Source organism: Corvus brachyrhynchos, unplaced genomic scaffold, assembly GCF_000691975.1.
Source record: "Corvus brachyrhynchos isolate BGI_N302 unplaced genomic scaffold, ASM69197v1 scaffold221, whole genome shotgun sequence".
Lineage (NCBI taxonomy): Eukaryota > Metazoa > Chordata > Aves > Passeriformes > Corvidae > Corvus > Corvus brachyrhynchos.
Window position 1 is genome coordinate 175,571 of NW_008236622.1, and position 16,032 is coordinate 191,602.

Sequence of the window (16,032 nt, forward strand, 5' to 3'; positions counted from 1 at the left end):
CTGGGGGAGCAGCTGCGTGTCCACAGCCAGCCCTTCCTGGCAGCATGGGGATGTCTGCACGCAGCCTGGCTCAGGGTCACTCCCTCAAGGATGGCTGCCATGCCCCAAGGGACTGCAGTCCTTTAGGGTCACTGTGGGTTTGCTGGTCATGGGTGTGATAGTCAGCAGAGCAGAATATGAAAGCACAGTCCTTCCACCCTCAGATCATCATAGGATCTATTGAGCAATTCAGGGTGTTTATCTCATCATGATAGTGTAGCCCTGGGCTGTCTCTGAGGTCCTTGCTGGTGCAATGGCTGGCTGTTGCATCAGAACCTACAGTCAGAGCGATGGGGTCACACTTCCTGGAGGAGGCAAGTGCTGATCCAAGCTGTAAAGACTGCATTTGTCTGATTGCATTTGCATTTGCATTTTCAGCTGCAGGACAAATGCCAGGGTCCTGGGGTGGGCAGAGGGGATGTAGGTTGAACAGATCAGCTCCAAGTTTATCATCTTCTGCTTAAAATCTTGCAATGTGATGGCACTGGTGGCCCCTGCAATTGCTTCTGGGTGCACATGTATTTCTTCTGGTGTATCATTAAAGCATACCCTAGCAGGGGCAGCAAGAGGCAAAGCTGGGAGTTTAGGCAAGGAAAATAACTCTGATTGCTTGTCAGATGCCTTAGGAGAAGCTGAAGTGATCACAAACAGTGGAGTAACTAGGAAGTGTGCAGCAGGCATCTCACATGCCAGATATCATTCCCTTATCCTCACCATCCAACCTGAGAGCACCAGCAGGAGCAGTTGGTGGCATGGATGGCTGCACAATTGCATTGGTCACCTCTTGCTGATGGGATGTATGGATGCTGGTGTTTCTTGCGTAGTGGGCAGGTCATGTTCCACAGCAGCCTGAAGGGCTGTGCTGATTCATGGGGAACAGGAAAACCTAGCTTTATCTTCAGGGAGAAAACTGCTGAACTTCAGGTTTCAAAGCCTTTGGTTTGGTGGAATTACATGTTCAAATCCTGAGAGGTTCTAACAAGGTCTTTCTTCCTCTGAGATAAATGGAGTGTCGTGCAGTAAATTGCCAATGATTCTCTTTGTTAGATGCTGTGTTACTTTGAAAACGGCCTCATGACTTATTTCAGCTTTCTGCAAAATAAATAACTGTATCATTTATCAAAAATGTTTGCTTTCAGAAAGGTTACCACTCTTTTAAGGCATCAGAGACTCCTGGGAATGAAGGAGATAAGAGGAAGACAAGATGCCTCTTTTCTTTCCTTACTCTATTTTATTTGACATTTCAATCTTTTTTGCTTATTTGAAAAAGCGCTGATGAGGAGTGATCCTTGGTCATGGCATGTCCCAGCAGACTTGGTGGAGTGTGACAGTGAGGGCCATGTACTGCCTGACTGGCCCCTGAGAGATGGGGAGCAACAGGCACCCTTGCTTGCATGTAGCACCCTTGCTACCTGTGATCACCCTCATGCAGGAGGAGGTCTGATGTTGCTCTTCTCCCCATGGCAGCAAACATCACCCATCAAACCCATCCCCAGGTCTCTTGCAGTGGAAGACACAGCTCCTGGGACACCAGCAAAATTACAGCATCAGGACTGATGGACAGTGAACAACCAGCATCTTTCTGCCTCCTCGGCTGAGATGCCACATCCAGACCATGGATACCTGCTGAAGCGTGAGGTCCTGTGCTCCTTTCTCACAAACCATCACTGCAGAGCTGCTCAGCTCTGCTGTGTGCAGTGATCGTGCGACACAGGTGTGCTGCCCCAACAAGGCACCTGTCAAATGCAAACACTGTCACAATTCCTCCTCAAAACTTCTACAGGGAGAGCTATGTGCAAATAAACCCGGCAAGGCAGAAAAACGTTTTTGAAACTTTGTATTTCTCTTCTTTTAAAGCTATCTCCAGTTTTCAACTGTTTCCACATACTTCTCCTTTGTCTAGGACAGGATAGAGCACACCAGATGAAATGTCAAAAAGCAGCCCCTGTATTCAGTATGCTCAACAGTAATTTGTTTTATAGCGTGAGCAACAGTATCTTATTTTGTGCTTGACAGAGAAAACATTACTAGTGTCCAGCCAGCACCTCACTGACTTTTTTAAAACAGAAGAATTGCAAGCAGCTTTTTATGTCATCTATGGGATGCCCTCAGTGCTTTCCAAATGCCTGGGCGTCCTAAGTACCAGGCAGGAATTCACATCCTCTGTTTACACGTGGCTAAACAGAACTAAAAGAGTTTATGTCTCCTGTTTCCAAATACAGTCACTAGCTTTGGGTCTCTGTCTTCTTGGTGCCAAACTGTGAGAGTTTTTAATTTCTGGCATGTGTGCAGAACAAAGAGCAACTGTTCGCTGGTTTAACTGGTTTGACTTGTACACAGCTCCACTGAAAATGTACCTTAGTGTGAAGTCTGTGTAGTGCAGTGAAGAAGCAGATGTTCCCTCCATCCCCACTGCATCCATCAGGTCTGGATTTTACAAGTGCCCCAGTCGAGCCCAACAGTGTTTGCAGTGTCCAGTGCTGCTGAGAGCTAGGCCAGGTGTTAGATCAAATGTCTGGAGCTGAGCGTGTAACATTTTTTCAGATGTGCTTCTCAGTGATTTTTTTCCAGACAGATGTGGGAAGTCTGTGGTAGAGCTGGGAACAGAGCCTGTTCCTGTGCTGTGAGAGGCTGTGCCTCTGACAAGACACAGGCACAGCCCTACAAAGTAAATGTTGTGATTTCATGGCTGGAGTTGAATGGCACCCGACAGTTGCACCAGGGGAATTTTCCCCCCAGTATCCAGATTCACAGGCATTCACTCTGTGGCTAAAGCCTCAGAAAACTCTGAAATTCAACAGAAGAAGTTTGATGCTTAATTTTGGGTCAGTTGTACCAGTGCATCTTTGTACTCAGGTCCCTGTGTGCAGCTCAGTCACAGGATAACCTTAACAGAGGATAACCAGGCAAGAAGGCTCAGGGAGCTGGTGAGATGCAGGGGAAAAGGACATCATGAGGCTGAGTTTAATACACAGAAAGTATTTTACCCCAGGAGACGTCTGTTGACTCCAAAAGCATGTAGCTGAAGCTGCTTCTTGAGCTGGACAATTGAGTGAGAACTGGGCTTATGGATAGATGACAGAAGCTGTGGCTCTACTTGCTTGGCTGAGTTGTCTGGAAAAATCACACATTTCTTTCCTTTTTAATCATCAATTGAGCTTATCCGTGATAGGAGAGCCTGTCATATCCTGTGTCTGAGCGTGGTGTCCTCTGCTGGTGCTGGCTGCATGGCAAACCCTGAGGGCACTGCTGGCCCTGCCAAGCCTGGGCAATGCCTCACTGGCCCATCCACAGCTGGGCCACACTTGTCAGGGGTGGCCACCCCATGAGGGTGTCGGCTGCATGTGCAGCTCCCCCCTGCTCTGTCTCCGTGAGTTCATGTTGAAAGCCTGCTTTCTCAAGAAATTCTTTTTTTTATTTAAGATGTGCTGTTTCCATAGGTTGCACCTGCTCTTAAGGATACTACCCACAGATAAACGCAGAGAGGGCACAAAGCCAGCACCACAAGTCCCGTTTCCATAGGACATTCCAGCAGGTATGTCTGTCCATGTAATAAAATGAGAGGTTCTGGGTGTCTGCTCAGTTCCCCTGTGCTGGGATGTGGTGAGAGACACCCAGCATTTGACAGCAGAATGGTCCCTGGTCTTCAAGCAGTGAGATGGCTTGGGCAGGTGAGCTTTCTAAAATGACCAGTGGAAACCACATTCCAACCACCCCTCTGCCAGTATAGGTCAGGAATGGTGGCTTTTCTTGAGTAAAATTTCAGTCAGGCTCATTTTTCTTTCTATTTCTGTTTTAGCAAATGCTAAATATTAAGCTATGATTAGGCAAAAAGGAATAAGAGGAATTTCAGCCTGAAAAGCAGGACTTATACTTTTGACTTAGATGGGAAACTGGGCAATTTTTTCAGCAAAGCTGCTTCCATGAAAAAAGGTCATTGAGGAGCATTCTGGCTGAAAGCATTTCAGCCATCTGCCATAAGAAGAAAGTAAAAACCCCTCAGACCCTTCCCACTGTGAAAATTCAGGATTTTCTGCAGTAAAAGGCTGAATCTTTTGACTGTGGTTAAAGTCTCCTTTTTTTTCCCTTCTTTTTTTTTTTTTTTTTTTTAATGAATATCCTCATCACTAAAACATGTAAAAGAAAGGAGTTTGGGGAAAACTCTAGCTGATATAGGGCAGGGAAAATTCGTGGGCTGGCAAGATCCTGGAATCAGTGACCTAATCAGCCATTTCCCTCTCTAATTGCTATGATTCTACAGCTTAAAGAACTACACAACGTGTATTTGAGTTGGAATAAGATACGATTATTGAGTAAAGTGCATAATAATTGTGTTTCAGAAGGTGAAATAAATGTCTATCACCAGGCACTTCAATCCATCATTGTACTTTGCTAAATTACCTAAATTGCACTACATTCAATACTAAAATTACTTGTAATAAAGTGATTGCCGAACTGACACTCACAAAAAGATGTCTAGTACCCACATTTGTTTTCCTAATTGACAATTTTAGGCTTCGATCTAGGGAGGGAGGAGCACCCACAGCTCTCATTGCAGTTCATAGGAATGGAGGGCACGTAGATCCTTGCAGAGGCAGAGTCTTTTAGAATGGAAGGCTCCTGTCTGCATGAAGTACCTCTGATTTCCTATAGCTTTTAAGTCTTTTGTTAGGTCACTGTATAGAGCAATTTAGCCTACATTTACAAAAATATTAAGCTTTGATACAAGCCTTTCTTGTAATGATACACCACTTGTTTACATTGCTCTGCAATTTCTTCCCCGGCTATTCATTAATTAATGCCACATTTTGAAGACTGGGATAAGTGGCTTGACCCAGAATACATAGCATAGAGACACATCCCTTGTCCTAGATCTCTGATGGTACTTTGGGAGATGCCCAGGACTTTCGTAGTTTCTTTTTCCTGCAGTCTCTCCACCCTGCAGGATTCTATATGGCAAAATGCAAACCTTTTTGTTTCAGAAGTCAGAACTCTTTGTTTCAGCTCCTGGATATGACATTTAGATCAGGCCCACCTAGAACATTACTTTTTTGTTTTAGATGGTAGTCCAAAGATGTTAATAAACTATAACTGATGCTGAGCTAAATTTGGCTGGTCTTTTAGACTTTAGCTTATGTATGTGGTCACATGGGACAATACATAGAATTCTTTTACTCAGGCTAAGCAACATCCTTTTGCAAAGGTGTATAACTACTTTTTCATGAGACTGAGTGAACAGCTGAGGAAATCTTGCTTTCTGAAGCCCAGAACCCTCTTTTCTTTCTCAGGGGTTTTCCTCACCTAGCTCAGAATGGGTCTTTAAGAAATTTAATTGCAACATGCTAAAATTTTTCTTTGTAAGAGAAACACATACTGCATCCAGAAGACACTGAATTTATGTCCCTGCTGGATGTTTCTGCAGCCTCAGCCAAAGGGATGAAACTCTTCTTCATGGCAGGTGACATAATCTGTAGGGTTTACTGACTCTCTTAATGAAATATCAAATGCTCTCATAGATATTTTTCAGCTTTTTCTTTACATGAAAGGAGATGTGAATGTCTCCTCCATCAGCAGTCACTATATAACATACATACTGTAAGGTCTATTTAAAAAGTTTCAATAAGCTAAGCAAATATGAGGAATTCTGATGGGAAGGAATTAAAGCAGTCAATTTTTTATCTTCCAAAATAAATATGCGAGTTAATCTGAAAAAGTGAAGAGTGCCAAATATTCATCCTATGTGCTAAAGTGACTCATGGCAAAGGCAGACAGTTTTATAGTGCCATTTCTTTACTTGTGTTAGAAATGGATAGCTTCCAAGTGGCACTTACGAAACAATTAGCTGTTCCAGGATAATCAGATTTGTATGAAAATGTAGAGATAAGTGATTTAGCTGTGATCTCAGCTGGAAAGTGACTGAGGGTGGTGGGCCATACTCCACAGTAAAAATTCCCATTCTTTTATTAAATGGCACTTTTGCTGAAATGTGCTGGATTCAAGCAAGTAAGGGCTCCCTTGACTTTCATTGCTAGGATGACACACGACTGATTTGCATCATTAGAGATCTTTGCTGATGGCTGAACTGCTTTGCATATAAATGAGACCTAACCTGAACAGCTGTTCAGCTGGTGGGTGTGAAGGATTTACAGTTCCAGATCAGGTCCCTGCTCACCACCAATCTCTGAGGGTAGTCCACTCCAGACTGATGGAAAACATGTAATATTTCATACTTGCATCCCTGGAGGTTGGGCAAGTGCAAAGGCTGGCAGTTCAAATGGCCAAAAACATCTTGAAGCCTTTTTATATTTTAAAGTGAAAATGCTCAATTTTTCAGTCTTGCCCTGTCCCTTGAAATTATTGTGCACATGGTGGAAGAGTGAAGGTGGAGATGGATAGTCCTGACAGCATGACAAAGGCTCATCCTGCATCTTCAGGTGTTGCCTGTGGTCTCTCCACAGAGCTCTTCTGCTACTTCCACAACCTGGTCATCTCCAAATTGCCTAAGGTCGGGGCAGGCAGTGAACTGCCCATGGGTTTTCTTTCATTGAGGTGTTTGTCCTAGTGCTCCTGTTCACTGGACCTGTTGTTTGCTGTGTGTTTCTCCTTAAAGTGTGCTCTCTCAGCTCTGCCTTTGCAAATGCACTTGGTGGAGAAAGTGGCAGAAAATGAGATTATGGCTTCCTGACCCCAACCTCACCTGAGCTGTATGGGAAGGCCCCTTAGGAAACCTGTTTCTGTGTTATTTCCAGTTTAGTTTGCAAATCCCCAGAAGCCTGGCTAAGACTAGGCAGCCAAGCCTTAAGTAACTATTCATCTGCCTGAACCCTCTCTAAAGATTCACCTGTCTGTGGAGCAAACCACATTGTCAAGGACATTATTAATGATGTGTCAGAGATAGGAGTAGCTCTCAGCCCCAGGAGATCCAGAGAGCTTGAAGACAGTTTGGATCTTTGGCCAAAGCACCTGGGAGGGGTATATCTCTAGAGCAGTGGTAGTGGTGACCTCAAATTCAAGGACTAGCTAATACCCGCACCCTGTGTAATGTCAGAGGTATCTCTTCCAGTGGTAGGATTCAGAAAAATTAAATTTAGAGGTTTTCCAATAAAGCATTTGTAGATCCAGGTGTACAAACCCATGAAAGTGTTTGGTCTCCTGGTGATGTTCACACATGGACACAAAACATCTTGGTCTTGAAAGGATGCTTTACCACTGCTTATTCCTCCACTGAAGCTGGCAGAACAGGGAATGAGCACTGTGATCTCACTATGCAATAAATCCTTGATGATATGAAGGCACCTGGCAACTCTGCAGTGAGTGTTAAGTGTAGAGCTAGCGATGGCAAAATCCTTCAGGTGCTGCTTATTGTGGAGGCAGAACTCAACCTGTTATAAACACATCCTCCTTCCCTGAGTGTGGTTGGTTTTATCTCCAGGTTAAGCTAGTGTTGGGATCCCAGATGGAAGAGGAAGCTGTTCGGCTTTAAGAGCTTTGTTTACTTATATAAGGCCTAACAAACATGGTTGTTAAGGCCCCCTAGGAGGTCTTTCTTATGAAGCTGGGAGCTATTGGATTAGGCAAATGAGAGCCAGAGATTTGCCTAATAGCTTGACAGGCCATGAGGGATTAGACTCTTGTGGGCTGGTGTAAACTTGTGGGACAGAGATGCTGTGGCGTGGGTCTCTTCTTAGCCATGGATAAATGCCTTGTCAATGTGGGTTAATCTTGTTTGCCTTGTCTTCCATAATGCTGCATTGCAGGACACAGCCTCTGTCCATTTAATCACCGTTGGAATGGAATTGTAGGCTTTTGTTTCATGGACGCACCTCCTCCCTAATGCAGCTCTTTCAACATCACAGGGGTCAGTGATTAACGACAATTTTCAACTCACTTTGGTTCAAACTCCCGAAACAGTTGTTCCTTTGGGACCAAAGGTTCAATTGTCACTGGCTGAATGCAGGTCCATCTGGGGAGACTTCACTGCTGCCCATGGACTGTGGATCCATCGCTCCCCACTCCTTTTTCTCACACTGGTCTCCCATGTCTGTCCCTATGAAGATAATCAAGATCCCCTTCCCCTGAGCTGGGATTCTCTCTTGTCATTATGTTGTGCTCAAGGCAGCAGGCCAGCACTGGAATGGCACTCTGTGGAGCCTGAAGGACACCGCCAGAGAGGACCCATCCTTCACTGGCACACTCTGACACCTCTCATTTGATTGAAAGTGAGAGTTAGTGGCGACTGTCCTCAAAGGTGAGCAGGTAGTTCGCAGTGGGACTGAAGTGCCAAGTATTAAGGGAGACTAAAGAAAGTGGACGTGGGACTCCTCTGCTCCCAGGTCCTTCACTTTGATAGGGTAGAGGTCTGTGAGTATGCATGGTTTATGGAGTATCATGGCTTTTACAGCTCCTCTCATTTCTGATCCTGACCAACCTAGACAAGAGCAGCCACCTCTGCTGGGCTAGTTTCCTCCCAGGGCACAGGCCATGTTTGTCTCATTACGGTGTAGAGTCCATCCAATCCAGCTCACACTTTTGAGATGTCTTCACATTTCCTCACTCGCTATCTTCCCTTGTCCTCCCTACAAGTACACCATGAGCCCAGCAGTGCTGGGTCCAACACTGGACCTGGGGTCCAAACACCTGCAGCTGCTGTGGACACATAGCTCTGAGATTTGTTTAATGAATGCTTGTCAAAGCTAAGGAAGCCAGGAAAATTCACCACAGGCATCCCTGAGTCTGGAGGCAGCCTCCCCCACAGCCCATTAGCATCTGCAAGACACTGGAGGGGACGGTGCAGGTGGGAGGAAGAGCTCAGGCCAGTCCCTTTTGGTCCTCAATGGACGGCCTCTTGCTCAGTTGTGCAAATTGCTCGTGCAATCTGGGGGGCCATAAACCCATACCACTCCTTTGAAAGCCCAGCCCCGCCCCTCGTGCCCCCCCTCAGCCCTGTGCCCAGGCAGTGGCAGAGCTGCAGGCAGCAGGGGCAGAAGGGGACAGGTGTCAGTGATGCTGGAGTACCAGGTGACAGCTTCCCAAGGCATTGACAGGGGAAAAGGCTGCCTTGTGTGCATGCTACTGGCATGCTACTGGGCTCAACAACTGCAAAGATAGCGCTGTGAAAAAGTGTCTCAGGGCTTGTCCCTGACACCTTCACCTGCCTGGCAGACAACAGATGCAGATGCTATGCTAAAAGGGTTGTGAATACAGGCCTTGCAGGCTGGTCCTTTACTGACACATCCCTAAGAGAGCATCGAGTTTTCCTGAGAGGACGGAAGGGGCTGCAGGGCAGTGAGGTGGTGTAGGGGTAGCAGCAAGACCCTCATCAGTTGCACACAGCGTGGTTGGTTGTGCCACCCACAGGGAACTGGGCCCAGCTGTCCCAACACATGAAATGCCATCCACCTCCCATCCACTTCTCTGTGTCTTCTTACCTAACAGGGAGTGGGAAGTTTTAGATTGCCATGTGAGCTCTTAGGAGGGGGTGTATAATGGGGGATTTCTCCTCTGTTCCACAGAGCTCTGTTGCCACCCTGGCTCTACTCTTTTGACACTGCAACACCCAGCCCTGGGCAAGACTGAAGCTGTGAACCAAAAGCTGGCTAGCACAGAGCCCAAAACACACCAGGGCATCCACAATACAATCTCAGAAGAGCCTGTGCCATCTTATAAATTGTCTGTGGAGTGGGACCTGGCAGAAAGAAGCACAGCCTGCCTTCATGGAGATGACACATGCTTGGGACTGAAGCAGTGAGGGGTAAAGTTCACTCTGCACATCCCTTCACTGCCTGCACTGCTTCGTGCTCCAACCTAGTCATGGCTGGCCCAGGGGAGTGGCTTGGGAGAACACATCTGGGACCACAGGGCTGCACTGGTTGATATTAGCTCTGCTTGAGGCTGAGAGGTGGCATCTGGTTTGGATCTCCACGACTGCTGCTGTGCTCTGGCTGCAGATTGAGATATGAGCTAGGAGAGCCCGAAGCTGCGCCCTGCCACAGCCTGGCTCAGCACAGCTCTGCAGGCGCAGGGTGGTCTGACACACTTTATTACTGCTCTTTATTATCAGCCTCCACTAATGAATTCCACTAATGCACAAAACCCTGCATGACAAAGCAGCCCTTGATCTTCTTCCACACCCTTACTTCCAACCCCTGTAAGGCTTCCTGCTGTAGCTGAGGAGTTCCTCTTGGGACAGGCAGCACAGCTCAGCAGGTGCTAAGAAGTGTATAATCCTGAAGTGAGCTAACTGAGCCTGGGTGCTTCCTCTCCTGGGGTCTCACTGCTGGTTCTTGCACACAGAGGGAACCTTGGTTTTCACCAGGCCAGGAGCTATCTTGCATTTTGGTCTGGAGCTCATTTAAATCACATCCTCTGGCAGTGGCTCCTGCTTTGTGAGGAAGTCCCAGGAGATTCCTGGGTTGGGGCAAAGAGGGCAATTGCTATTTAATGAATGGAGCTGGGCGTATCACCCATGCTCCTGCAGCCATCATTCCTCAAACACAAAGGTTCTGCCACCCTTCCTTCCCTAGGCACAGGATCCTCATGGAGCAGAGCTGTGAGCTTGTGTAACAAACTGACCCTGCAGGGAAGAGGAGAAGGAAGGAGAGGGCTCCTGCTGCCCTGGGCATGGTGCAGGCAGCCCAGGGCAAATATCATTAAGAGACGTCACTGTTTTTTCATTCTGAGTGCTAAGCTATATAAACAGAATAAAATATCATGCAGAGGACTGCTTACATATTGCCTGTGACTTTTGTATATCTTAATTTAAGAGTTTACAAATTACAGTCCTTCTGCCTAGCCAGCAGCTACTGAGCTCCCAGAAGGAAGTTCTTTGGCCACTTCTGTCTGTACTGTCCAAATGTCTGTAGAAGAAATACCCTGGGAAGAGAACCTGTCACATTGTCCATCACCGCATACAGTGGGCTCTTACCTCTTGCTGTGCCTTTGGAGACCACTTTGTTCTCCTGTTCCTGTCCTTTAACTGGCTCTGTCTTTACTCATTGGAGGCCTTGTACTTAGACAAGATCCAAATTTTGCATAATAAAAGGGCTCCCTAATAGCTGGCAGTGCATCCTGCTGCTCCCTGTCTCCTATTGTTGAAAATTAAACAGATGTAAAATTAGGAGCTGAATTTCTCTGCATCTGGGGGTCCTTGTGTATAGCTGGAGATGAGAGATTAAGATGTGACCTTTTCCCAGGAAAAGCAATTAAAGAGTTCAATAAATTATAATCCTTAACAAACCTTTCTCCAAAGAATTTTGCTTTAAATGCTTTAAATCCCACTGGTCATGTACATTTTTGCTTACAGCACACTCCAGTGAAATCCCAGATCCTTTACCAGGAAATGCGTTTGAATGCTCCATCCCCACCTACTCTTTTGGACCCCTCAGGGAGACAAATAAACAGAAGGGAAGGTTTACTGCAAGCAGAAAAGAAGTCAACAATTTTCCTTCACTGCAGGAGGTTTCACACAAGTCAGCATCTGCAGGCCCTAGTGCTGGATCACCCTGAGTAACTCATGTTCCTGGGCATGGTTTCCAGGCAGAACCAAGTCCTGGTCCATACCAATGCACACTAATATCTTCTTGGCATGCACTACTCTATCTCCTTACAACAGGCTTACAATTGCTTGGCTTCATCTTAGGGTGGGTAATCACATAAAAATTGCTGTAGAAAGTGAGTTTAATTTATCTCCTGGCCTAGCAGCAGACCCTTTTCGGTGAATGGTCAGAACTTGTGTTTAAAAGCTCACTGGAAAAAACAGTATCCATGGCTGATTGAGCTCTCAGTGTTGGGAAACCTTGAGATCTGTAAGTGGAGAAGGAGCCCCATTAATTCCTGTCTAGACTGGCTTCTGAGCCCAGGTTCCAGAGATGAAAGGACACTTTATTAAGACAGGACATAAATCCACCCTGCCAACAAGTCCACACTCCTCTGGATTATTTACACCTCTCTCCCTCCCTCTGGTCATTGCCTGTCCCTATATAATCTACATTAAAGTCCTGACAGGATTAAACCAACATGTCTTACACTTTAAATATCAGGTTCTGTGTGCTTTCATTTCCACCATGCCACAAAAAAAAGACTTCATGTTTTTACAGATAGACTGAAAATAAAAAAGTAGGTGTCCAATGAAAGGAGCTTGATGTTATGATTGAGAGATAAAATGTGCGCTTGGGAGATTTTATTGTGAATGTGGCCTGCACCTACAGCTCCTCTCCCTGGTGTGTCTGGCCCCGTGTGTCACTAAGGGCCAGCCAGGGGCTGTATGAACAGAGCCATCTGGGCTCTGAGCATCACCTTTTGGATGAGGGGTGACTGCTTGCAGTCAGGCTACAGCCCCTGTCTTACAGGGACTGTCTTCCCTGGCAGTGCTGTGCTCAGTAGCCAGGGCTGGGGACTGAGGGGTTGCAGAGGGCATGGGCAGTTTAGGGTGAAGGCTCTGAGGAGGACAGGCTTTTTTCATTCAGAGATTTTACAAACTTTCATTGTTCGTGAGGCTTTGCTTTTTTATTTTCTGACATTGGAAAGTTCCTATAGTTGTCTGCGTGTTTTTTGGTGTTTGTGGAAGAGCTACGGCACTGTATGAGAGTAGTAGGTCCTGTTGTCTCATGTTTGCATGAGCTTCTCCACCTTCCCTTGCAGCCAGACAATGGGGAGCAAACAGAGCTTATGGAAAAGAGCGTCAAAAAGACTTTGGCACAAATATATTTTTAGGCTGAAAATGTAAAATGTTCATTCACTGTATGAGTATCTCTGTAACCCCTGGCTCATTTCTGTTGTAGGTCCTGTTCAGCCATAGGACTGAGGCGTGCAGTGAGTGCATTAGTGGGGTGGGTGCTTTGCACAGAAGTGAAAGCCAGGCAAAGTGCTTAAAACTACAGGCAGCAAAATTTCTGGATGATGTGGAAGTGCTGCAGCCTGCAAGGAGACATCCAGGCACTGCTGCAGGACTGGAGTTGGTACTGCCCAGGCACGTGTGTGTTCCCAGCAGCAGGGCAGATCAATCCTTTGGCAGAGTGAATAATACTTTGGATTAATTTGTTTGGAAGAACAGATGAATTCATGAGCACACTCTGATGCAGAACTACCTTCCTGTGGCAGGCCCTGTGCGTTTGCAGTGTTACTTAGTACATCCACAGTGATAACAGCCTGTGATGATAGAGCTGCACAGTGCCCAGGGCCGTGTGAGTCCCAGACATGCCACAGATTTCAGCACGTTGTAGCCATGGCAGGCTAAGGAAATGATGAGTGCTGTTGAAAGGACTCTCTGAACTTTTGTGCTGCCAGACAGAGCTCTCCTTAGTGTCATACTCTGCTTGGATCTGTGTTTGAACTGATCGCAGTACTTGCAATCCTTTTGTATGCATTTTCTGTTGCCTTTTTATCAAATGAGCTTACTGGCATGGTCAATTTGAGGTCATTAGCAAATGTTTATCTAGAGTTTGAAACCTATGAAAAAGACCATTTGAAGTGTTTCCAAGATTTGCATTCATTTGGCCAAAGAAATCATGACACCTGGTTTATGTGTCTAATCCAACATACCCACACTACTCCAATTTTGAATATCAAATGTTTGCATTGAGCTTGAAAAACTGCTTCCAAACCAAGGCTCAACCAAACTACAGAAATATTTCAAATAGATAAACAAAAATAAATTAATAGCTGTTCACATACCTGAAGAAAAAAATCCCTGAACATATTATTCAGCAGCTTTCTTACTAACTTTTTTCAGCAGCATTAAAGGTCAGTGTCAATCTCCCTGTTAGACACCCAGCTTTGGCTCTCCATGTGCTGCAGCAGTTGGCAGTGCAATTAAATACCTTGAGTTTTGCCTTTTTGACTTTAATGTTGAGTTTATTGTTAGATATTTGGGACCTCAGTAAACAATTATTCTTAAACAATGTCTAACCTTTCCTTTCTAGCAGAATTCTCTGAGCTGGAAGAGCACAGTAAAAATCTCCACATCCTTTCTGCTCACACAGAAAAATTTCCTGTGCCTTGTCATCTTTTTCATTCCCAGGTTTGTGTCAGAATGAGCAGAGGGCTCCAGAGCTCCAGGATGCAACTGAACACAAGCCTGAATAAGACAAGAGCCTTATTGAGCCTGTCCCAGCTAGGAGCCTGTCCCCCCCAGTGCCCGCCGGGCACAAGCCATCATCCTCTGTGTGGGGAGAGCACGTGGCAGCTGCTGGATGCAGGGATGGGGCATGCTGCGTTTGTGTTAAGGATGGAGCTGGAGCAATAGGCTTTTGTGTAGCAGAAATAGACCACAGAGTCCCAAAATTACTTCCCACTGGCTTTCCTTTGGTTCATCAATTTCAGTAGCTCAGCGGGTAGAATCAGCCAGAAGCCATCTGTTAGTCTGGCCTGGGAGAGGAGGCTTAAGCAGGCAGTGTGGGGAGAAAAGTCTCTAGAAATAGCAGACTGTTTTGCCATTTTATGGAGCATATTTTCACATTCCCATTAGTCTAAACTCACCAGGAATTCTAGCAGGAACAGGCTCAGTTTCATGTTATCCTATTCCTTTTCCAGCTTTTTATACAGAGATCCTTGCAACAAAATTGAAAGCCAGTATATATGTGTAAGGACTAAGTCACCACTTACCTACATGACTTTAACCTGATTAACAGCATCACAGATCTGTGCTGCAGGCAGTGCTGTGATGGCCGTGTGTGTGAAAACACTGGGTCACTTGAAATTGGGAACTGCTTCCTCTGTGCTTGTCACTGTGGCCCAGAGTTCCCAAATTGCAAGGTAATGACAGGGAAGATGGCCCAGGAGGGCCTTCCTCTGCCCCTGATGGTATCTGAGCTAGAGAGTTTGACAGCATTATTGACTGTCCCTGCATCTCCACATAGTCCTGCAGTCAGCTCTGTGTAGCACTCTGGAACTCTGTTCCCAAGCATGAAGAACAGAGGTTCTACTTTCTAAACGCTCAAAAACATGCTCACATAGATGGGTTAGTGTGGATCACAGGCATTAAAATCTTCCCTCAAACCTCCATCCACTAGATGTTCCACCATTTTGGTTGGCTTGGGATTTTTTTTTTTGCATATACCTAAAATCACCTCTCTTTTCTGCAGCACACAGCTCTTCAGCTCCTTACAAACCCAGACAAGTGCTTGGGTGTCTCTGTTCTGCCACAGCTGGAAAAATGGCAGGTGCTTCCTATGAGAAGTTTTGAAATAATTTTTAATTTTTAAAAATCATAAATTTTAACAGTAAATGGATAAAAATATAATACTTTCCCAGGAAACAAAAGAAATGTTTTATGACCAACCATCCTTCATCAGATAATACTGCTGAAGTAAGGACTCCTGCCAACTGGCATGTGTCCCATCTTTCATTTCCTCCAGGAAGTGAGAAGAGAGAAGGAAATGGCTGGGAACCTCCAGGAACACACTGACATGGAAAATCCCACTACCTCTGTACTTTAGAGGTGCTGCAATCATGTCTTCTAAAACAATGTTAAATAAGAGCTGGGGAGAATTATCCACAAGGCACAGAATTCTTGTAAATGTTTGCTATCTAGCCATGTAGGGGGACATTTTTCTCCTCTGTTTAACTTGCCTGTTATTTCCTCCTTCTGGTATTTATTAATCAGACTGGTTAACCATTCAGTCCAGCCTAAAAACAGATCTCATCATGAATCCTGTTCTCTGTAGTGGACTTTGAAAAGGCTCTGGCTGAACAAACTCACTTCTCCTGTCTTAAATCTGAAGGGCAGAGCTAAATGCTGGAGATGGATGTTTACCATGAAATTCACAGTACAGGTTTCCTGTTTGGAGCAGCCAGTAGTGCTAGGGACACTAGAATTTCCATTTGTAGGCAAGCTCTGTTTTGACAGAGCCCTTCATGATTCATCAACAATTTGGGTGCTTCTGGCTATGCACTATTCATTGCACCCATCCCATTCCTGATAAACAAATTCAGGAGCTCTAATCACAGGGGTAGTATACTCAATAACCATTGCTCTTTAATTGTTTATGATCTTTA

At 45.6% G+C, this 16,032-nt stretch overlaps 1 long non-coding RNA gene across 1 annotated transcript in view; it reads left to right on the forward strand.

The window, feature by feature from the left end:
- The window catches only part of LOC108444749, a 19,644-nt gene extending 3,618 nt beyond the window's left edge, over window positions 1-16,026 (forward strand). The window contains exons 2-3 of the long non-coding RNA XR_001859409.1: window positions 3,480-3,574; window positions 9,552-16,026. This is a non-coding gene — a long non-coding RNA (uncharacterized LOC108444749). The remainder of the gene's footprint in view (window positions 1-3,479; window positions 3,575-9,551) is intronic.
- Window positions 16,027-16,032: the final 6 nt, after the last annotated feature.